Genomic DNA, 25,420 nt, shown 5'->3' on the forward strand with positions numbered 1-25,420 from the left:
CAACCAACATGACTCAACAGTACACAACATAAAGCAACAAACATGTCTCAATATAAACCAACAAACATGTCTCAAAACATTACACAGGACTATATTTGACAAAGTGCTTCATAGTGAGCCAAGCAAACTGGGTCTTTCGGAGTGTCCAAAGTCATAAGCATCTCCCTCTCAGCTCTCTTCGTGAATAATTCAGAAGCAATCAATGTACCAGGAATAGCACCACACTCCTTCACAATGGCTATTACTTCCTTGATGGAGCACCCTGAGTTGTCCTCCCTTCTTGCCATTGACTCAACAGAAGTTGTGGACCTCTCATTTAAGGACACAATTTTACTAATTTGGTCTTCTATCCACTTGCCTCCACTTGTCTTTGTCATCACCATAAGGTCTCTTGCCTTTGCCCATGCCACTTGGTGTTATTTCTTCCGGCTCACTGTCCATCATCCGACTCAGCCTCCTCATCACCACCATTAGGACTTTGAGGAATTACACTTGATGAACCACGAAAGTAGTCATCACCTGTATTATGAAGGTTTTCAAATATAACCTTTAACTCATCTTCATTTTGAAGTTCCTTATCTTTAAACTTGCCACATCCTGGAATTTCCTGAAAACATGTATGTATATGTTATAAATTTATTATTGGTCAAAGCATACAACAACAACAACAAAGCCTTTCAGTCCCAAACGAGTTGGGGTAGGCTAGAGATGAAACCCATAAGATCTTGCAAGTCTAGTCATGGCTCTGGCACGTGGATAGCTAACTTCCATGCACCCCTATCCATAGCTAGTTCTTTGGTGATATTCCAGTCTTTCAGATCCCTCTTTACAGACTCCTCCCATATCAAGTTTGGTCTACCTCGACCTCTCTTGACATTATCCGCACGCTTTATTCTTCTGCTATGTACAGGCGCTTCTGAGGGCCTGCGTTGTATATGTCCAAACCATCTCAAACGATGTTGGACAAGCTTATCTTCAATTGGTGCTACACCAACTCTATCACATATGTCATCATTCCGAACCCGATCCTTTCTTGTGTGGCCACACATCCATCTCAGCATGCGCATCTCCGCTACACTCAACCGTTGGACATGTCACCTTTTAGTTGGCCAACATTCTGCGCCATACAACATCGCAGGTCTAATTGCCGTCCTATAAAACCTGTCTTTTAGCTTCTGTGGTACTCTCTTGTCGCAGAGGACGCCGGAAGCTTGGCGCCACTTCATCCAACCGGCTTTGATTCGATGGCTCACATCTTCATCGATTTTACCATCCTTCTGCAGCATCGACCCCAAATATCAAAAGGTATCCTTCTGAGGTATCACCTGCCCGTCAAGGCAAACCTCATCCTCCTCGTGCCTAGTAGTACTAAAATCGCACCTCATGTACTCAGTTTTAGTTCTACTAAGCCTAAAACCCTTCGACTCCAAGGTCTGTCTCCACAGCTCCAACTTTCCATTTACCCCCGTCCAACTATCGTCGACTAGCACCACATCATCTGCAAAGAGCATACACCATGGGATATCACCTTGTATATCCCTTGTGATCTCATCCATCACCAAAGCAAAAAGATAAGGGCTCAAAGCTGACCCTTGGTGCAGTCCTATTCTAATTGGAAAATCATTGGTATCACCATCGCTTGTCCGAACACTTGTCACAACATTATCGTACATATCCTTGATAAGGGTAATATACTTTGTTGGGACTTTGTGCTTCTCCAAGGCCCACCACATAACATTCCGCGGTATCTTATCGTAGGTCTTCTCTAAGTCAATGAACACCATATGCAAGTCCTTCTTTTGCTCCCTGTATCTCTCCATAAGTTGTCGTACCAAGAAGATAGCTTCCATGGTCGACCTCCCAGGCATGAAACCAAACTGATTTTTGGTCACGCTTGTCATTCTTCGTAAGCGGTGTTCAATGACTCTCTCCCATAGCTTCATCGTATGGCTCATCAGCTTAATCCCATGGTAATTAGTACAACTTTGAATATCCCCCTTATTCTTGAAGATCGGTACTAATATACTCCGCCTCCATTCTTCGGGCATCTTGTTTGCCCAAAAAATGAGGTTGAAAAGCTTAGTTAGCCATACAATTGCTCTGTCTCCAAGGCATCTCCACACCTCAATAGGGATACCATCAGGGCCCATTACCTTGCCTCCTTTCATCCTTTTTAAAGCCTCCTTGACCTCAAACTCCTGAATCCTTCATACAAAACACCTGTTGGCATCATCAAAGGAGTCGTCCAGCTCAATGGAAGAGCTCTCACCTCCTCCATTGAACAACTGGTCGAAGTACTCTCGCCATCTATTCTTAATCTCATCTTCCTTCACCAGAAGTCGATCTGTCCCATCCTTGATGCATTTGACTTGGTTGACATCCCTCGTCTTCCTCTCACGGATCTTGGCCATCTTATAGATGTCCCTTTCCCCTTTCTTCGTGTTTAACCGCTGGTAGAGGTCCTCATACGCCCGACCTCTTGCTTCACTCACTGCTCGCTTTGCGGTCTTCTTCGCCACCTTGTACTTCTCTACGTTGTCAACACTCCTGTCCAAGTGTAGGCGTTTGAAACATTCTTTCTTCTCCTTGATAGCCTTCTGGACATTCTCGTTCCACCACCAGGTATCTTTCGCTTCGCTTCTACTTCCCCTCGTCACCCCAAACTCCTCGGAAGTCACCTTCCGAATACAAGTCGCCATCTTTATCCATATGGTCAAAGCATGAAAAGAAGAAATAAATTACAGCTTGCAAACTTACTTTTCTCATCTTCTTCCACCAATTGTCGTTCATGTGAACTGTCCCCTTCTTTTCATCCCAACTTATACCTGTTTGTTTCAACAAATCCTTCCAAGTAGTATATTCTACCTTCAATTTTGCCCATTTGTTCTTAAGCTGGCCTCTATTGTACAAAATGCTCGTCTCCTCATGAAACTTTCCAATCACATTGTTGTACCGTACATTGTTCAAATGGGTGCTTGAACGATTTCCACACCTAACTTGTTCAACAAACAATCTACAAACAACTCTAGTGTTCACTTCGAACCAATCAGCCTCAATCATCTACAAATCAACATATTATAGCACTTAGCAAATCGACAAACATATTAAAACAGATTATAACACCACTGTCACTAATCCAATCTAGCACAATGGGCCATTTGTTTTTATATCCAGCACAAGCACAAGCCTATCTTCAATTACCAGCACAAGCACAAGCCTATTTTGAATATCCAGCATAAGCAAAAGCACAAGCAGAACAACAATACAAACATCTAGTAAAATAGAGTTGGCTGATAACTTGAAGCCCCTGGACGCATTCCAAATCAATGAACATCTACCCATCATGCAATTATATGAAACATACAAATCACCATTCCTGGAACATCTATGCATCTCCAAACCCACATATGTGAGCTCGATCAAACCCATAGACGACGAACTAATGGCCACCAAAACCCACAGATGTGAGCTCCATCAAACAATCTTCCTTTCCAAACCCCAATTAGTTATCTGTTGTATTACGCGAACCAACCAATTTGCCTCTGGTTTCATGACACAATGAAAAACTAAATGAACTTAAGGTCCACAACCATACCTCTCTCATAGCTCCTGCCCGACGTGCAGATCCGGAGAGCAGGAGCAACGGCGCAAGCCTGGTGCTCAGTGCGTAGCGCCTATGCCGGAGGGGAGGCGCCCAGATCCGAGGAGGCCGAAGGGGCAATGTACTGCTCTGGGACAACATGAGTGGCGACGGAGGGCTTAGGGCGGCGAAGGGGAGGCGACCAGATCCAGGGAGGCCAAAGGGGCGGCGCACTGCTTCGGGGCGGCTCGAGCGGCGACGGAGGGCTTGGGGCGTCGGACGATTTCAGGGCATCGGAGAGGGGATGAAATATAAAGCTGTTGCGGCCTGGGTCTGGGAAGGACGCTATCGTGCTCGAGCAGTGGCAACAGATTCAAATATTAATAAACTTGATGGGGTGGTACAGAAGCTCGAGGGGAGAATTGTTGAGAAATGGCTTTCTGGGCCTTACACGCCCATAGTCTATTTCCCGAGAAACGTTTTGCCGGTTGCCACATTTTCAGCTGTTTGGTAGTGATCCTACCAGGAATGCCCAGAATCGGAAACGTTCCAACCATCCAAACAGACCCTTATAATAAATGATTCTTGGTCATAGATTCATAAAAAGTCAATTATATCAATTGCAACCTTCTACTTGAACTTTTGACTTTTCCTTGGTAACAATTAGACAGGCTGGTGCAGAAACATGGTTCCAGTTTTGCATGGCTGTGAATCTGCATTGCTATGTTAGACCATTAACATAAAGCAGGAAAATCTGAGTCAAAGAGACCAAATTGAATGAAATCCACAAAAAACTGCCAGAAGACAAAAATCGGATCCTTCTATTTCATTCTTTTACTATCTGCATATGCATAAGTGACGCTACAAGCATGCCAATCATTCATGCCTAACAAGATGCATGTTCATTGCTTTGTTTGTGCTACCCACATAAATATAATTTTTTCCATGATCCATGCATATTTGCATCTGCACTTAGTTCCCCAGTGCAGTGCCCTCACAAGTGACCTTTTTGTGAAGTTATTTTTTAACTAACATGTTTCAGTATAATTAATGGTTGTCCCATGCGTATGGCAGAAATGAATTCAAATACTGTGCATTCTTTTGTCCTATTCTCATGCTGACTCCTGTTTCCAGTTTGGATTGGTTTTCTGACAGAGAAAGCAAAGCACACTCATATATCTATTGTTTTGTTAAGCTTGTTTAATCTTACCCCTCATATGTTCCTGTTGCTGGGCTTCTCTCAATCTAGTGTTGTGCCAGTCAGCAACACGTAGCATTGTGCAACGAATGTGTTCCTTATATGTTTTTGTGTCTATAGTGGTTGTGATGAATGACCAAGGTAGGTACATGGATTTATTTGTGTAGAAACAACAGTACATACTGTGTAAACACAGGGCTCTTCGTTATGCTGATGACTAAGGAGTAACAAAAGAAGGATAAAAAAGCAGTACTTGTTTGCAATATATGTGGTAGGTTAATTACTTATACCATCTATAGATACCACTTATTTTCTTCTTATTACTCTATCAGAATTAGCCAAACTATTTTTTTTGCTAAGTTCTAGAAGATATATCTGTATGCCATACTGTGTTACGAAACTATATTGACCTAAGAATGGAGCATAATGCAGCAAGTATAGAAAAAGAACACTTCATCCACCAGGATTAATCCTGCCAGGGTGGTTTGGTGACATTTATTTTGGTTCATATCAAGTCTACCTTATTAATGAAGACATTCCACTCAAGTTGAAATGTTGGATTCTGAAGATAAGATATTGGTTACTACATAATGAATGCAACAAAATGGATTCTGAAAACATCCTATCCAATTTCAACAACAATTTTTTCTTTGATGTCTTCCACATACTACTTAAATATTCAGATCAAGGCAAAATTGGTTCTGGATTCTAGAACACTCCACTTGGAAGAAATTAATTTAAACACGTTGTATAGTCGTGATTCGGCTCATGGACCCTATGAAATCATGTGTATATGCTAGACACACTTTGGCCGCTAAAATTATATTAGCTAGCATGCATGTGGAGTCGGCATCTAATCTTTAAATATTATATTAATTTTATTAGCAACATAGATTTTACATATGACATACTATGTTTCAATCTTATAGTGACACATTGAGTTTGCAAATCAGAAAGTGAACCTACAACCATACTTATTGAAGCCAGACCGGCAAATAAACCGCTCGGGCTCTTGGTTCACCGTTCTGATTCGGTTCAACCGGCGGTTTACAGGTTGTACCGTCAGTTCACAGATGACGTAACAATATTAAGTTTTTTTGCCATGCAAGTCAACCAAACCAGTGGAGTGGTAACCATGCTACGTCCCAAGTCCCAACCTGCAGGACATTTTATTGTTTCTTAAAGGAAAATAGTTGGGGAGGCCTCCACTGTGGTAAGTATATATTATGACAAAAAGGAGAAAACAAAGGAATGTACAAGAGAACCCAAAAGAGGGAAGAACTATACAAGTGAGAAGAGCAGGAGGAAACCAGAAATCTCAACTGCTCATTGACCCTATTTAACTGAAGGTAAATTTCAGCAACGAAGCTATCCTTCTAGCCATGGAAGGAGGGACCGATGTTTCTAAAAATAAAGTTCTTTCTTTGTTTCCAGATACTCCAAGTGGCAATAATGAAGATGTCCATGAAGAACGGCCTTTGAAAGTCTTTTGTGGTCATGCAAAAAAGAGGTGAAATACAGTTTCTTCTGTGTTAGTTGTGCACAACACACAATTGTAATTGTTTTCTTCAATCTTCAGTCTCTTCCTTTTCAATATGTTTATAGTATTTAGCATGTCCATCAGAAGTAATTAGGCAAACATTTTGAGCTTCCTGCTACATTTAGAGTTCCAGATCTAGCGAAGAGGAGGGGGCTGGATCTCCCTAAAGGGGAAGTTGTAGTTCTTTGCTGTGTATGTACCAGAACCCTAAATATAAAGCCATTCATCAGCTTGGCCCGAACAATTGTGGTGAGAATTTAGGTTTGCATGTAACACTGTAACTCCTGGAAGACCTGTTCAGAGAGAGGAATGTGAAAGTGCTTCTGAATTGACATATCCTCTCTGAAAGTAGCCATTGAAACATTCTCATTTTTAGCATAAGAGAACAGCCTAGGCAGAGATCTTTAATCAAAACTATCCCACAAGTCGTTCCATAGCAACACTGAGTAGCCCTCCCCAAGGTAGCAGTGGGAAATACCTCAAAAATGATCTATGAATTTGAGGATATCTCTCCACCAGAAGGAGTCCTTGTCATTGGCTACATGGGGAACTAGATTACTGGTGTAGTAGGTGTTCCAGAATAAGTGTACCCAAGGGAGATCTTGTTGTAAAACTTGTGCATGTGCTTCAACAAGAGAGCTTCATTCTAGAGTTGGAGGTTAACCACCCCCAAACCACCTTTCATTTTAGGTTTGCAAACTTTCTCCTAGGCAACCATGGGCTTCTTAGAGGCATTTATGTCTGAGCCACACCACAGACATTGCCTTCTAGCTCCGTCAATACTCTAGATTCCCCAGAGGGTAGTTTCAGTGTGCACATAGCATAAGTAGGAAGAGATGACAACACCGAATTAACAATTTCTAACCTTTCTGTCATTGTAAGAAAGTTGGAGACAACATATAACCTTCTTTCCACATTCATGAGTGGAGTGTGCTCCTCAATTTTAGGGCGAGTGGTACCCAGAGGTAGTCCAAGATAAGTGAACGACAACTTTCCAATTGAACGGCCAAAAACACCAGCCAGCTGCGATGCCCTCACTTGATCAATGTTAATAGGAACTAAGCATGACTTATCAAAGTTAACCTTAAGACCACATAAGAGGCAGAGAAAGAATTTAGGATTGCTTTCAAGCAGTACAACTCCTTTTGAGAATCATTCATGAATAGAAGGGTGTCATCAACATATTGTATGATTGGATAATCCTAGTCAACTGGCGTCTGCAGAGGCCTGGATAAAATGCCATTCATATGAGCCTTGTTGATAATGGATTGGAGAAGATCTACTGTAATCACAAAGAAGAGAGGGGAGAGGGAGTCCCCTTGTCTAACACCCCTCCTACATCTGAACTTTTTTTTACTGAAACACCATTGAGGATGACAACAGAAGAACTAGTGCCCAAGATACTCTTCATCCATCTGATCCACCTCTGACTAAAACCAAGTTGAGAAAGCATAAGAAGAATGACACTATGTTCAACTGTGTCGAAAGCCTTCTCAAAGTCCAGGTTCAAGATGACTAATTCTTTTTTTGAATGGTGACACTGGTAAAGATACTCGTAAGCCCATGCTAGGTAGTTTTGGATAGTTCTAGAAAAGCCATATTGATTCCTGTGAATAATTGGGATGATGACCTATTGCAATCTGTTGGCCAAGAGCTTGGTGATCAACTTTAGACTAATGGTAAGCAGAGATATAGGTCTATAGTCTTTGCCAGTCATTGGGTTATTGTTTTTTGGAATCAGAGTGATGAAAGAGCTATTTATAGCTTGTAGATCGATGGAGCCATGAAAAATATCCTCACACAGAGAATAGAAATCATCTTTGATAATAGACCAATATTTTTTGAAGAACAGACCATTGAACCCATCTGGCCTAGGTGATTTGTTAGGTGGCATTTCCTTGAGAACTATGTTAATTTCCTGCTTGAAAAAAGGATTAGAAAGACTTCCAAGATGCTCAAAAGATTGGATAAGGCCTTCTAGATTAAACATCATCATAGGATTGCCAAAGGAGCCCATTCTATCCTTGAAAGCACCATATAAGATAGCAGCATTTTCCTCATGATTGTTAACTAACCTTCCCTCCTAGGTTTCAAGGGAAGTGATGGTGTTTTTCCTGAACCTTTTAGTAGCTGCTGCATGCAAGAACTTGGTACTTTCATCACCAACTTTATCTATCTGATACTACACCTCTTTCTCAAGTATTCTTTTTTTTGCACTGTAATAATTTTAAGATGTGCCTTTTAAGAATGACCATGAAATTTTGCTCTGGAATGAAGAGTGTCCTAAGCTCTTCAATCCTATCCAACACCTGAAGGATATCATTGCAATTTCTGATCAAACTGTTCAGCTGAGAAAAACCTTTACTCCATCACTTGAGGACCTTTCTAAGCAATTTGAACTTAGCCGACACCCTTTTTGCACTATTACTTTCTTTGATGAGGGTTTGCTAGGCACCATCCATAACTTCCATGAAACCAAGTTGATCAACTAAAAAATTTTCAAACCTAAAAATCTAAGCTCTTGGGATACTTGTTCCAATTTGAACAAGACAAGGAATGTGGTTCGAAATGGGTTTTGAAAGAGGAACGAGAAGGGTATTAGGGTAGTCCACAATCCAATTAGTGGAGATGAAGCACCAGTTCAACTGTTCAAGAAGGGGGTCCTGCTGCATATTACTGTAAGTGAATTTTCTATCTTTTAGAGGTATTTTCAACAGGCCCTGATTACCAATTATCTCGTTAAAAGCTTCAATATCATTAAGGTTGGCTCCCGGTTTGTTTCTATCATCCAAAGATTATAGAGGTTGAATTCACCAATAATCAACCAATTTTCATCCTCATCTATATTAGATCATTCAAGCAGCTAAGGAATTCCGCTCTCGCAGGGCCATTGCAGGGACCATACACATTCATAAGAAACCAATGATCTCCATTAAAGTTGGAGGTGAAAGCCACAATCAAGGTGAAGGGAGCCAAGAAAGTGACATTACCAATGAAATGAGCACCAATCCAGGCAACAAGTAATGCACCCAAGGCACCAACAGAGGGGACATACGCAAATTTGTTGAATCTTTTAGGAGCAAACTTCCTTAAGATAGAATTGTTAATCAGTTGCATCTTTGTTTCTTGAACACAGGCAATCAAGCAGGATCTTTCCTCAAACTTTGCTTTCAGCGCAAGCCATTTGGACTCAGCATTTAACCCTCTAATATTCTAGTTTAAAACATTCCAATTTCTCTTGTGGCCACTCATTGCATACAATTCTTGGAAAAGTCTCTTTGGTTTTATCCATAGGCCCAAAACAACTGGCAAAAATATCCAAAAGGACAAGCTAGAGACCAACCTCCGACATCACAGGAAAGGCAAACAAGAGAGAAACAACAGACGTCAAGCAGGTGGGGGGGGGGGGGGCAGGAATTAAACCACATAATCATAGATATGGGAAAATCATCCCACTCCTTCAGATTGTAGTTAGCACCAGTAGCATAAAGAGACATAGTGACACAAACCATAGTTCCAAAATACATGCAGGACTTAAATATCTGAACCAACACCTCTCCCAGAACACAACCACTTAAATTATTGTTTATCCATTACAAAATGGTAATGATCCACTGTAGAGAGCTAGCCATTAGCAGAAACTTCCATCCCTGACTCTAAGAGCCGCTCCTTGGTCACCTCCTCAGGGGGTAGTCCGTACTCCTCCACTGCCACCTTTTAGATGGCAGAAATAGATATGGCTAGTTTGTGATCAGCAAAAGTATCGAGATCATCACAAGAGGGAAGTTTGGAAAGGCCAAAAATTCATTGAGCGGAGGAACATTACCCACAATCTTAGCAACACCACAAATGCTCCTATCCACTCTTAAAGCTCTTTTGGTAGCCATTCTTTCAATGTTCTTCATGGTTGCCTTGAAGCCTGATAGACTTTTGCTATTTCTTTGGCTCCTCAGATTCTTGTCTACCAGGGGAGTGATCACCTTCTTTTTCTTAGCTACCTTGAGACTAGCCCTTTCGGCAGAGGCTTGTTGAGGCTGTAGGGTTCGCTTCTTCCTGGCTTAAGTCCTAGTGATGAGCTTATTCACTTCCAACCTAGTCTCAGCATTGACCTTCATCTTAGAAGGCAAAGTAGCTTTTTCCTGGCTACTATTCTGTTGGTCTTCTTTGTGCCAAGTGAGGTAGAGGAGGGGCTCCGACCTACCAGAAGGCTACTCTTGGAGAGGAGAAGAGTCTACAAGCTCAATTCTCGAAGGGAGTGGGGCAACACCAGCAAATTGGGGAATCTTTCTTGTCGACAAAGAAGCCACCCAGCTAGACTGAAGGCTCTCTAAGTTCCACTTGCATTGGAAACTGGAGAGCCAATTGGACTGCACTAAAGATGCGAAGTTTCTGTAGAGACCAAAGGGATCCACCAGCTGATCCAACTGAACCTTTCATTGGCCTGACTGATCCAAAAAGAAGGGTAGAATGTCCTAGGAAAGGGAAGACCAAAGCTGACATAATTGGTTGGCAGCCTTCAAGATTCTTCTGAAGGAATCATTCATGAGGGCAACATCATATTCTGGAACTGATTAATTTCATTAGGAGAGGGGGGCACACCAAGATCAAATTGGTAGACGACAATGTCTTTGTTTGGGCCACATCCTTGCTGGAGCATTTGGTTCACCGATGAGGAGGAAGAATCAATCTCAACCTCTTTAGCACTAAAATTGAGAGAGTCGGAATGCTGCACCATCTGTGGCTAAGGGGCTTGGAGGCCATGGATGATCATTGGGTTTGGCGCCCAATTGTGGCCCCCATTGGCATGCTTGACCTGCTGCACTTGGATATCCCAGATAGGATCATCCTAAATAGGCTACCATTGCTGAGCAACTTGATTATCCACATTCTAGTCTTCTCTAGGGACCATCGGGCTGTGGAACGGGTGAGGGTTTCCATTCCTAGGTGGGAGCTCATCTTCACCTTGGGGCCGCAAATCCGCAAATTCAATGTTGAGCACATACACCGGTATTATCCAAGATCTTCCAATGCCACCTCACTCAATGCCTTGCCATATCACCAAGCATCTAGGAACATTGTCCACACTGCCAAAGAGACACTTTACAAGCACATGAGCCTTATTTCTGGTGTTGGAGTGCTAGTGGATTAATTTCCCAAACACCGCACAAGCATGATCAAGAAAGTTGAGGCTCATATAATCCAAGGGGAATCCTAGGAGCAAAAACTATCCAACTCTAGTATAAGGGGAATTCCTGAAATTTTTGGCAGCATCGTGTTTGATGAATATGATTCTAAAGCCATCTATGACATGGAAAATCTCACTAACCACATGATTGCGCTGGAAGACATCACGCATTTGGAAAAGACCGACTCCATGGGGGTGAGGATGTAACACCCAATTTTTAAAGGAACAAAACTAGGCACAACACATGTATACCAGGACCAAGTTTCATACATATGTTTACATCATCAGTGTGTCATCACAGTGCCATTATTACAATAACATATTTAACTTATTACAAAAGGACCCGAGGATCTAAAAGAAAACACAGTGGAACTAAAGATCTTCAATGCCAGCGGGGCTTCCATCTTCCACAGGCATCAACTGGGGGCACTCTAACCTAGAACAGCAACTTCGGGTCGAAGTCGTCTTCATTAAAGGTTGCAGCTTCATTGATGGCTTCTGAATAGTGGTAGAATGCAAGAGAAGGGATAACGGGTGCATTCAAGATTGCAGCTTCATTGATGGCTTCTGAATAGTGGTAGAATGCAAGAGAAGGGATAACGGGTGTGAGTACAAAAATCTACTCCACAAGTGAAGGGAAAAACATGCTATGGGGTTTAAGTCAAGGAAAGGTTAGACACGGTTAACTGCACTAAGCAAACTTTAACCTAATGACTCCAACAACAAGCATTCTATTTACTGAGTGTGAAGACACCACTATAACAAAAAGATTGACTCATCTGATTCCATCCGACTACCAAGACCCACCATGTAATTCCATTACCTGGCTACCCAACCAATCATACTAAACCCTAATCCCATCTAATCCTAAAGAAGTCCAAGTCTGCTCTTGTCCGTGAGCACGGTTGATCGACCATATTGGTACTCTGCAGAGTTTGCACAGCTTTCCCCATGAGTCGTGATTCCTATGTTGCTTCACACTTCCAGGGTGTGGAGTTGGGGTATCACTACAAGGCCTTTACAAAGCTCCCGCTAACTTGCAGACACCCACTGACGTTTCACCGCTAACAGACGATTACATCGCCGCAGAAGCCCCCTGTTGTGCCACTCAACTGTCCAACGGCGCCCACAGAGTTAGAAGGGTGGATAATTAGTTGGCCAGGCCATACCCATATAAGCCTCTTGATTGTGCGAATTCACTTGGTTAAATGTTCAAGAACCGGTCCTTAGGACCCCACACAGGAACAAACACAAGTCTGCTGTGTAGCACCACCTCAAACTAACCATCCCGTTAGGATCCCTATACCATGTTGCTACAAAAGATTACTACTCCCGATTTATATTGAATAAGCATTAGTCAAGATTAACATTTTTCCCAACTATGACTGCACTAGCATATACTACCCATCTTAACCCATGTTTAAACAACAGCGACAAGGAATAATCAACCAAGGCTAGTAAACCCTAATATAGGATTCCAATTTAGACAAGCATGCATAGAAGGAATAAAAATAGCTACACATGAATCCTAAAACAAGATGTTCAAGGACACTTTCCTTCAGCGGAGGGTTGCTCAAAGTCCTCGAAAGCTTGATCTTGAAGATTACTAAACTGCTCACCTCCTAATCGACAAACAAGAAAAAGCACACAAAGGAAACTACTAAGAAAATTACACCACACAGTACTATAACTAGGTAAAAACATTAAAAAAATATTTTACACGTTGCTACTAACATTTGAGCGTGAAAATCACCCAAATTGGAGCTACGAGCAAAAAGTTATAAGCTTTTGAAGTGTCTGGGGCTAATCTGCAAATTTTACTTGATTTCCGAGAATAAACCAAATTGATTTTATACTGAAAATTCTATTTATGATGTTATAAAACAAACCAATTGTTTTGCTATTGGAAAAACGCATGGAAAATGCCCATGGAACCGTGGACCAAGGCCATAGGGCTGGTCCACTGGTCCACAGTGGACCAAAATCATAAACGAAAGGGTATGCGATGGGCCATCGGATCTTTACCGAGCCGCCGGGGATCAAAGGAGATCGGACGGGCGGCGCAAACACGGCTGTCGGCCGGCTAACAGCGGCGGGGTGACCGGGACCTCGCCGGAGTGGTGCAAATGGCCGCAGATCACGATGGTAAGCGGACCAAAAGAGAGAGGGTGGCATGTGGAAGCTCACCGTGGGCCTCTTTGGGACGAAGAGGAGTTAAGGGTGACCGGTGACAGAGAGGGGCGGTCGGTCGGGCGGAGCTTGAGCCCGAGCGGCGGTGCTCCAGGGGTCGTGCGATGTCGAGGAGGGGAGAAAAGGAGTTAGGGAGGCTTAGCCATGAAGAAATGGTGCGGCAGCGAAGTTCTCACCGGTGATGAAGAGGGAGCCAGTGCCGAGGACAAAATCGAACGGGAAAAAGGGGAAAATGGGTGGAATGTGTGCGGAACATCACAAGGAAGTCGATGGTTGGCTTAAATACTCGAGAGAGTTAACGAATCATCTAGATTTGAAGAGAAATGGCCGACAGCCTAATGGAGATAAATGCGTTGATTTTCCTCATTAGAGAGGTAATATGGAGGGGGAAATGGTCGGGGATGCTTGATTGCGGGGTGGGGATCGTAGGAGTGGAGATTAATTGGTGAGAAATTGACTGGGGCGTCTTGGATTTGAAATGATGGCGGTAGAAATTGGGGGCGGCATCCCCGAGCGGGAGGAAGGAGAAGGGCAACTAGCTCAGGAGGGCGGCGGGTCGGCTCGGCTCTAGCCGGGCACGCCTGGTAGCAAGAGAGGGTGGGAAAGGGGATGACTTGGGGTGGGTTAGGCCAGCTCGGGTGCGGCCCAGTGTGGGGAAAGGGGGCCCATGCGGGAGAGGAGAGAGAAGGAGGGAGGAGGAAATGGGCCAGGGAAGGAGGATTGGGCCTGAGAAGATTTATCAATTTTGAAATCCTTTTTCTTTTATGAATTTGAGCTAATTTTCAAAAGAGGTTTTAAACGAGCAACTTCTAGCGAACTTGTGCAAACTTTTTCCACGCATAAAAACCTATTGCAACTACGATAGCATGACTGCATCAAACGTATATATAACCTATGGCAAAATTAAATTTGGAAATTAATTTCTTCTATTGAACCAAATTGCAGCTCCTATTTAAAATTCTAGCAAAATTTTAAACTATTGCAAAAATTGAAATTTAGGGTGCTACAGAGGACAGCAAAACTGAAAATGTATATGCCTCTCATCAACTAAGTGCTGTTGGATTTGGTGCATAAATACATTATAGTCATCAACAGTAATGTCATCATCTAAAGCCACCGCAATCGCGAACTCTTCATGCTTCTTAAGAGGATTATCAGCCAAGGAGACCAACTGACTAGTCTCTCCTCCCCGCCTTCTTCATCCACTATCTCCAGGGGAATGAACCGCAGCAGGTCCACAACAAAGTTCGCCATGAGTCTTCTCTTAGGAACACTGGAGTGAGAGAAGGGCGCAATGGAGAATCACCGGGATTGGGTGAAGGAGGTTCTAAAGTTGCAGGGAGGTTTTTTTTTTCTCTAAGAATAGTTAGAGAGAGTGGGCAAGAAGCACTCAAAGAGATGTGGGTCGCAAAACCACCTAGATCAGCAACCATGCTACCAGAGCTTCTCTTTGAAACCCATCTGAGCCGTTTGTTTCGAAATTTTTTGAAAAAATCCTTCTCAATATGACCATAACAAAAATAGGCCCTTCATCTTATTTGCTCCAAGCAGTGTCTGACCATGTGACCCACACCTAGGCATTTGAAACAGTGGCTACAAGGAGAACTCCATGATAAATTGACCCCATAACTCCCCCCATTCAGAAAAGGTGCACTTGATGGTTTGTTCATTCCCTAGGACTTCCAAGGAGTGCCTCGGCAGCCAATCACTTGGAGGAACCGAGTCAGACAAGGGTGGAGGCGTGGACGATTAGACAGGGCAAGAACTACAACCCCCCGCCATGTCGATGAGAGAGACCAAAGGCCACACCACAAGCTATCCCCTAGGGAGGACCTAGAGCCATCAGAGCTAGAGGAAATTTCCAAAGAAACATGCCTAGGCGAGTGGGGGTAATTTGGCAATAGCGAAAGCTTAGGATTTGAAAAAAGCAAGCTTGGAGCTAATCAAACGTTGGCCAGCCAACGACCAAGAACTGAGGCAAGAACTTACCAACTCAGGGAGGGGGCAAGAGAAGGCACCAATCTTGATGGAGGCAGGAGGAGCAGAGGAAACAAATTTCTTAGCGCGAGAGGGGAGGACCAACCGTTTTGCAAAGGAAACTCTTTTGGATGGGAGAGAATTGGTCCTCTTTTTCCTTTTCGTGTGAGAAACACTGGTCTACTGCATCTCTTCCTTAACCATCTAGAGTTTCTCTTCTCTTCTCTAGTCCGGACCAACATCACACCATAGGTGAAAGTAAACATCAAAGCTCTCAGAAATCACTCTACACAGATCAAAAACCAAAAAGCCCATATTTTTAGAAGCAACCGAGAACCTGAAATGCATGTCTGCCTCGAACTTAACATGAAACCCCTCCGGGGAACCCCAAGAATTGAATGCAAGGCAAGGCTCATAGAGGATTCTGAAAGATGAAAAGTAAACCGATGAAACATAACAAGTAAGAAGAAGTTGCCACAAATAGAAGAAGAATGGTGATGTACTGACGACTTGAAATGCTAGAGCACCTTCACTTGGAAGTGCCTTACAGGCGAAAGGTCGAAGCCCAGCGGAGAGAGGTCAGTCTCCAACCATCTTGACAGAGAGGGAGCTTAGAGGTCATCGATGGTACATCAGGAGGTGGCGGGGAGCACTGGGGAGGTGGAAGAGGTAGAGCAGGAGGGTGTGGAGGTGGGAGCGAGAGTGGGAGCCACCACGTGAAAAACAAACATAGGTGACAGGTGATGACATTCATGGGTGACGGGTACCGTACCCGTCACCCCGAACGTGTCACTGATAACTAGTCATTGGTGACGGGTAGGGACCTGTCACCAATGATGAACAAAGGTGATGGGTAACAACTATTACCCGTCACCTATGAACGTCGGAGAAATTTATAGGTAACGCACATATATCGTATAATAAGTGACAAGTAACTAGGTTACCCGTCACTTATGGCTTTCACCCATGTATTGGGAGAAAGACATAAGTTACCCATCACTTATATCATATAATAAGTGACGGGTAACTAGGTTACCCGTCACTTATGACTTTCACGCATGTACTGGGAGAAAGACATAAGTGATGGGTAACCTAGTTACCCGTCACTTATAAATAACATAAGTGATAGGTAGACAGTTTACCCGTCACTTATATTTCTCTTGCCCTGTAGGAATGAGTTGTTTCCTGGCTGCATCCTAGAACATAGCCAAGATTTGGCAGCCGTCTTCTCCCTACAAACAATAGCAACGCATCCAAATACATATTGACAAACACACTTGTATAAGAACTTGCTTCATCACATAATTGCAAATATTACAAAGTTCAAATAAATTCATTACATAATCACAAATGTTACAAAGTTATGATCAACTCATAATCACATAAGACTTCATAACCTAGGGTTTCTATAGTGGAACTCGCCCTGTGGGCTGATGACTTCAAATACCATGAACTCAGCGATCCGTCGTCGAATATCCAGGAGTGCACTGGTGTCGAGAAACATACACTTGTATTTCTGCATAATTTAACGTGTAACCAATGTCATGTTATCATAGAATTAAACTAATTACCGAAATTAGTTACGAATAATCTTGTATTGAACTTACTCGAGGGATTTGATATTCTTTGCTCGGAGCGTGAGGAACATGTTCTACGCAGCATAGAATCCGTAGATGTTGCCCGGTGGTTGTTGGTGGCACTACTAAAAAGAAACTTTACTGTTAGATGAAAAGGAAAAAAAACAGCAACAGAGAACCTTTGGTAATCTGTTTGGTAGCACTTATCGCGTACCGGTCTTGTATGTCAGCCCGCGGCCGGCTTTCACGTCGTAGTTAGGTTGAGCTAGAAGGTACTTGTCAAAAGCTCTACATAAAGAGGGATCAATTATGGAGCCTTTGAATGTTAGAAAAGTTTAATATGTGAACTAAAACATGCAGAGCTTACGTGTCGAGGAGTTGTTTTACAACGTTGTAATCACACGATCTAAGTTTGCCTTTTGTAGATATTGGTTTTGATGAGTCGACGTAGAACACCAAGTCCCACTCGAGGCAAATGTTAAGTAAGATCCAATGGCCACCGGTGTTGTGGGCACTCATCAGGTACTTCACTTTTGAGTATTGTTGCATTGCCCTAGCTACATGATTCACAACGTAGTTGGGGTGAAGTTGGATGACCGATACTGTAATGGCCTCAGGGTCAAGAAATGCGATGGGATCCTTGTTCTTCATTGTTTCTTTCATCAAATGTCTACATATAAGAACATAATTCGATGCAAGACTTAATTGTATTAATTAATGAATATCCAGTATCAAGGGACTTATAATGTGAAGACCCGTAATAATGATACGTCCAGACCATCAAGGTTGAAGAGGTCGTAGAAGTCATTGAAACCACAATGAAGTAGCCATCTTGATCACTTAAGAAGTGTCGTCGTTTGTACTGTACGACTATGGATTGAGATTTGCTATCCCTACAAGCTTGTATGTAGTAATTATGCAGGTCGACACATGCTTTTCCTACCCTTGATAGCTCATCTACTGTCATCAAGGTCTTCCCATATTTGAATTTCGTGTTGGCCTGAGTCCACACTGGTGCAATGTCTGTGGACTGCTTTACCGGTACAATGGCCTTCGACTTTGCCAGTAAAATGGCCTTTGATATCTCTGGCAAGGGCTCTTAGAGCCTTTCTTCTCAATCTCCTTTTCCTTCTTCTTTTTTGGGCTCTCTGGGGGAGACGATATTGGGTCTGGAAGTGAGGCTACCGCATGCGGAGGAGAATGCGGTGAAACCAGCTTCTTTGGAGGAGGAGAAGGCAGTGAAGTTGCCTTCTCTGGAAGTGAGCGGCGTGGCGGCGGTGCACTTGGAGCTCATCCAGACTGGGATGCACTGGAGACCACGTTGTTATCCCTCTTCCACTGGATCCTTTGATGAAGAGCTTCACCGAGAGTTATGACTTCCTCATTGGGGGGGACCTCCAACACGTGATTGGTGGCATTGCTATGTACCATGTCCACCATAACCACGACATAGCCTGCTCATATCGGGACCGTATGTAAGATACGGACGCCTGGAAGCACCTGGCCCCTTGCAACCTCAAGGTGATACCCACCAGGCCTGATTACAAGGCTGCAGGGCATGGGCCCTTCTAGCAGGTCAATTGTATCTGGCTCACTCTCGGTAGCAACTACTTGTTGCTCGACCTCCCAGGAGGCGCAACTACTCTTCCCTGTAGCTCTCGGGCTAAAATCCTATGGCATGGAAATCACTATTCTCTTTGCTGCAAGCTGCCCCATGATGCTTGAGTAAACTTTCTGGGTGATGTCCCGTGTCAATACATCCACGTCCACTGCACTCGACTTCTTCCTCTTCTTGTACATCCTGATGTCTTCGGGAAAGCCATATTTCTAGCCCTGGGAACTTGATACACCTCGCACTCGACCTGGGTGCTCTGGGTTTCCCAGTGTCACTATGAGAACATCATGTTCCCTGACCCCGGTGAAAGAACCTTGGCTGGCTTCGGCTGCCTTTTCTTTGACTTTTTCTGCGACTGCCTGGGTTTTGCTATTTCTGAATGTGATTTCCCCACTTTCGGACAGCTCACCCCTTGCACGCAAATATGACCACGATCATCCCAGAAATTGATTCCAAGGATTCTCGCGGCATTCTCTAGCTAATTTCTCATCCTCTGCCTGCCATTTTGCCCTTTTCCCAGCATACCCGGCTACGCTGGTCCTGTGGTCATGCTTGTTCTTAGCCCAAAGCTGTTTCTTCTCCTCACTCTCCTTCTTGAACTGCTCTGAATTCTTCATCTGCACAAAAGCATCCCAATCTTCTGGTTTTAAGTGCTTATAGCTCTCGAAGGGTGTCACCCCTTTTGCTAAGTACCGATTCACAAGCTTGTTCTTAAAGCTTTGGTGAAGTTTCGCGATTGCTTTCATTGCTGCATTGACCACGACGTTCTTTCGATGCTCACTCATGTTTCCAGGGTACTCCGGATACTCTATGACGACATTATTGAATAAGTCCCTCTTTACTTCGTCACTAGGGTCTTTGAATTTAGTCGTTATCGGCACCCTCTCCCGAGCAATGGGCCCTGCGACCCCCCGGAATCTATTCAGGGCCTTTTCATCCGTAGGCAGCCCATCAACATCAATTCTCATGATGCTAACCTTGTCCGTCGGCCAGTGTGTTTGTGTCCTTGGCTTTCGGGCTCGTGCAACACTACCAGCTATCTAGCTTGGAGACTCCGCTACCACCATCTAGAGAGAAAAAAGGGAAGTTGACATAAACAAAGAATATTCCTCCATTCAACAAGTATAAAATGGATTGACTCACTCACATCAATACCTCTTCGGTGGGATTGTATTCTTCGTCACTAGCCCAATGTCAGCTCTCCCGATTCGGTGACGGGTCAGGGCTCGAGCTATGATACAGGCTTTCGTTGCTGCCAGAGGAGGACATCGGGTGCGGGCTTGGGCTTCTATCCGCCCCCATCTTGTGATGGGAGCCCCTCTAGTACTACGTCCTCTATGCTTTTGGTTTCTCAGGGGTGATAGTCTTCTTCTACCCCATGAAAATCAAGTGTAGTATATTCTGTTCTCAATAGAGGAAAGAAAAGGAATCAAGGAAAATTTTGATAATCATACATCATGTCTAAAACAATGATTGAGTAGTAGGTTGATATTGCAAATGAATTATTATCAGAACACTACAGCTGGCCCCAGGACTCAGAGTTCCTGCTCCCTAGCTATTACATAGACATATCATCGACTAGGCATGCATCTAAGTTCTCAACTAGTTTCCAAAACCTGAACATAGATCTCTAGAGATAAAACATAATGGAAGTTGTTGCTGCCTCAACAGAGAATTCACAGATTTTGAACTGAGAAGCGAATAGCAATGTGTCGACATATACACACTGACCAACAAAGAGCAAATAAGTAAAGACAGGAACTTAGAAGCTATAGCAACTGCAATATCAGGAATAAAAAATAGTGACCACACTCAGGACTAGCAGCAGCAACAGACCATGGACCAAAAAGAATGGAAGCTCACAGGAGAATGAACTCAACAGGATTTCTAGGTGCATAGACACACAACAAATGAACATTAGTTCATCCCTAGGAGCTGCCAAAGCCAACTAAAACCTAGAGAGTAATCAGGACGAAACTATTGTACTTAGCATGACATGCCCAATCCCAGATCAACAATTCATCATCGAGTAATATAGTGCTCGCAATAATAGTGTTCAGATCGGAAATCAAGTTTAGTATATTCTGTTCTCAATTCATCATCGAGTAATATAGTGGATTGTTGTAAAAACTGCGATAATAAGTGCATATATATCCATATTCCATAAAAACAGTAAGGGAAAAATGCAACCCCCCCCCCCCAAAAGTCACTTGGATTTTGACTTCCCCCCCAAAAGTTGTTTTGTTGCGAAAAAACCCCCAAAAGTTTGACTTTGTTGCAAAAAACCCCCAAAAATTCAAAGAAATAAAAAAATCACACAAAAATCCTAAAAACAAATAGAGACAATTCTAAGACCTTCTGTGAATTTTTTTTCAAAAATAATATCCTTTGCATCATATTTCATGGAGAGGAAGTTTGGAAAAAAAAGAAAAATGTACAGCTCATTTATTAACTCATGTTATTTTAACTTTGTCATGTCTACCATTATTTTTCATACACAAATAACTATTTAAGTAAAATAATAAAAGTAGTTTCACTAATTTTGGGGGTGTTATGGATTAGTTATGAATTAATCTATCTGCAACACATTTTCTCAATCCTCCACGCTACAATAACTATTTCAAGATTTCATGTATTTTTATAAGATAGAGGATCATGTAAGAAGACTAAAAAATTGTTTTCATGATTTTTGGATTAGTAAATAATTAACTATGCATTTAACTCGAATTAATAAATAAGCTGCACATTTTTCTTTTCTTTCAAACTTACTCTCCATGAAATATGATGCAAAGGATATTATTTTTTAAAAAACATTTAATAAAAGGTCTTAGAATTGTCTCTAGTTTTTTTTAGAATTTGTTATGATTTTTTAAATTTTTTGAATTTTTGGGGGTGTTTTTGCAACAAAACAACTTTTGGAGAGGAAAGTTAAAATCCAAGTGACTTTTGGGGGGGGTTGCATTTTTCCCAAAAAATAAAGACAGGAGCATACCATATGGATATCTTTACACATGACATGGAAACAACATATGAAACATATATGAAGTTGCTCAAAGATCTGATAGTAGGCATGAAACAAATACGAAATTGCTCTCAGGCTATGTATAACAATTGGCCCCAAGACATTAAATGTTCTGTGCCCTAATTGTTCTGTTGAACTCATCATCAATTAGGCTGTTACCTAAATTCTCAACTAGCAAACAAAGCCTAGACAAAAATCAAAATAGTCTCTGGACAATGCTGCTGTGATCAAATAGAGGGCCCAGAACTGAACATACTTAGCCAAGACAAAATTGACAGTAGCATATATCAAAAACAAAACCGACAGTAGCATCATCACAAGCCTCCTCTGAGCCCAATTTCAGTTCAACTACATCATCATAGAGCAATACTCCAAAAACAACTCATAATGTATCACCAACACACATGTCCAAAGCAACCACTCAGACCTAAATGCTATTGTGCTTAGATAATGAGCTCAATTTTAGTTCAACTACATCATCACAAAGCAATACTCCAAAAACAACTCACTGTCTAGAGCATCATCACAGAGCAATACTCCTTAATGGCAAATTCATAGAGCAATACTGTCTAGAGGAAGGAAGAGGAAAACTCACTGAGCGGGGAGGAGGAGGCCGACGCGGAGGAGAGCTCGGAGATTGGGGAGGAGGTGGCCGGGGAGGAGGAGGCCAGCACGGAGGAGAGCTCGAAGACGGGGAGGCACGGGGAGGAGAAGACCAGGGACGGCAGAGAGTGCGTCAAGGGTGTCGGAGGTGGGGGCGACGACGACGATGGTCACGGCGGCGGCGAACCCTAGCGTGCGCAACCAAAACAGTTAGCCAAAATGAGAGTGCACACACGCAGGGAAGAGCTAGGTTATATATACATATAAGTCATAGGAGACCGGTGATAAATGTCACCCGTCACCTATGAGTATCACCCGTAACCTTTTACTTTGACTCGACCACATGTGCATAAGTCATAGTTGACGGGTGATGAACGTCACCCATCACCTATGAGTATGACCCATCACATTTTGCTTCTAATATTACAAATTCAAATAACTTGAAACTTAAAATTCAAACTTGACATTAACATTAACAATTCAAATAACTTAAAAGTCAAATTTGACATTAATATTACAAATTTGACATTGAAATTCAAATTCACCATTTTCGTGCTTTCTTGATATGGATCCCTTCGTTATGGTCGGGGCGGATGTATGGAGTTTCCTCGATCAGCGAAAGTCATGGCACGTCTGTAGTAGCAAAAGGGGGAATTTCATCGAATTGATTGAACTCCTCCTCATCAACGATGTTTGCAACTCCGATGATGCGTCTGTTCCCAACGAGAACCACATGGCGTTTCTTCTTTGTTGTGTCAGTCACATAAAAGACTTGGCGAACATCTTTAGCGAGTACGAAGGCTTCAGACTTGTATCCGACATATTTGAGATCAACGCTAGTGAACCCATCCTTGTCATTAGTGACACCCTTTGCCCCATGTACCCAATGGCACCGAAACAGGGCTACCTTGAATCTCAAGTGGTTCAACTCCAATATCTCCTCTATTTGACTATAGTATGTGCCCCTCTACATGTCATTGTCATAAGCATCTATACGAACACCACTATTCTGGTATATGCTCTTCTCATCTTGGGAAACTATGTAAAATGTGTATCCGTTTATACCGTACCATTGATATATCATAATTGTGTACATAGGTTCTAATGCCAATTTTTTATCAAAGCACTTGTCGTGAACCTTCGCATATGTTGCCTTGCAACCGAAGCTTCGGTCTGCCCTGGATTCTCTTCAAGCAGCATCTGTTTGTGCTCATCAACATATGGGCACACTTCGCTCATTTGTTGCAGGATAAGGAAATGAGCTTGGTCTTATGCCTTCGGATCAGGAGTTATTGCCATCTTTCCCAGAACTCCCACACCTGCGAGCCTCCCCTCATGGTGAGACTTAGGCACGCCAATCGGGTTATTTGGATCAATGTAATTAATAGACCACTCCAATGCCTCCTCCGTCGCGTAACCCTGCATGATGCATCCCTTAGGAAAGGCTCGATTCCTATTGGATCGAACATCTTTTGTTCAATTGCATTGAAGAAAAAGCACAGGCTCAGGATAGCCTTGCGAACCTTTATTGGGAGGATGTTCGTAATAGCTACCGCAAGCAGTGACGTCATCATCACATGGCAATCATGGGACTTCATCATGGCAAAATTAATTTTCAGCTCTTTCACCGAGACAAATCTTGCGATGTTGGATGAGTAACCAAAGGGAACTTTCACACTGTGCAAGAACTCATAGAATTCCTTTTTCTCTTTCCTAGAGAGAGTGATAGCTACTAGGGCTAGGTGTTTTTCTTTGTTCGTATCGTGTGCATGGAGCTCTAGCCTTAAGCCCATTTCTTCAAGGTTAGCTCGTGTGTTCTCATGATCCTTTCCTTTTCCCTTCATTTGGAGCAATGTACCGATCAGACTCTCGCAGCTATTCTTCTTTACATGCATGTTGTCGATAGAGCGACGAACATCTAATTTTTCCCAATACTCTAGCTCGAATAGTTTTGATGTCTTGTTCACATTCCTAACTGTTCATCATCCTTAGAGGATTGATTTCGCTTGCCAAGGACAACATTGATATTCTTAACCCGATTGTGGACATCATCCCCACTGAAATGCCTCGGAGGTAACGTTTTCTCCCTTGTGCCATCGAATTGCTTGTCCATGTTTTGGTATGGGTGCTTCCTGGGAAGGAAACGTCGATGCCACATGTACATTGTTTTCTTTGAGTTGTTCAACCTCAAACAACATGTTTCATAGCAATGGGGGCAAGCTTCACCTCTTCTTTTGCTCTGACCTGACAAGGTACGAAGTGCTGGCATATCATTGATGGTGATGAATAACATGGCGTGCAAGTTAAAGTACTCTTGCTTGTACTAATCCCAAACCTCGATGCCTTCCGACCAGAGTTTGTTAAGATTATCGACTAAAGGCCTAAGGTACACATCTATATCGTTGTCAGGTTATTTCGGTCCTGATATCAAGATCAACAACATAATGTATTTCCACTTGTTACAAAGCTAGGGTGGAAGGTTGTAGATCGACAATACAACAGGCCACGAGCTATATGAGGTATTCATATTACTGAATGGATTCATGCCATCTGTGCTCACAGCAAATCTAATATTTCTCAATTCTTCGACGAACCAACCAAATGTGGAATCAACGATTCACCACTGAGCGGAATCTACCGGGTGTCGTATTACTGTGTCGTTCGTACGACCCTCTTTATGCCAATGCACCAATTGGGTCTCCTTTCTGTTGGCAAACAGACGCTTCAGACGGGGAATTAAAGGAAAATACCACACCACCTTCCTAGGACCGCCTTTACTTTTTTTGCCTTCATCCCCATCACCACCATTATTTCTACGCTTATATCGATGGGTTCCACACACGGGGCTTTGATCCAGCTCTACATCCTTGAGATCATGATCCATTTCACTGGGTGTAAGTCCTTGATTTACACTGTCGACATGGAGGGCCCGA

This window comes from Phragmites australis, chromosome 15 (genome assembly GCF_958298935.1).
Source record: "Phragmites australis chromosome 15, lpPhrAust1.1, whole genome shotgun sequence".
Taxonomy (NCBI): domain Eukaryota; kingdom Viridiplantae; phylum Streptophyta; class Magnoliopsida; order Poales; family Poaceae; genus Phragmites; species Phragmites australis.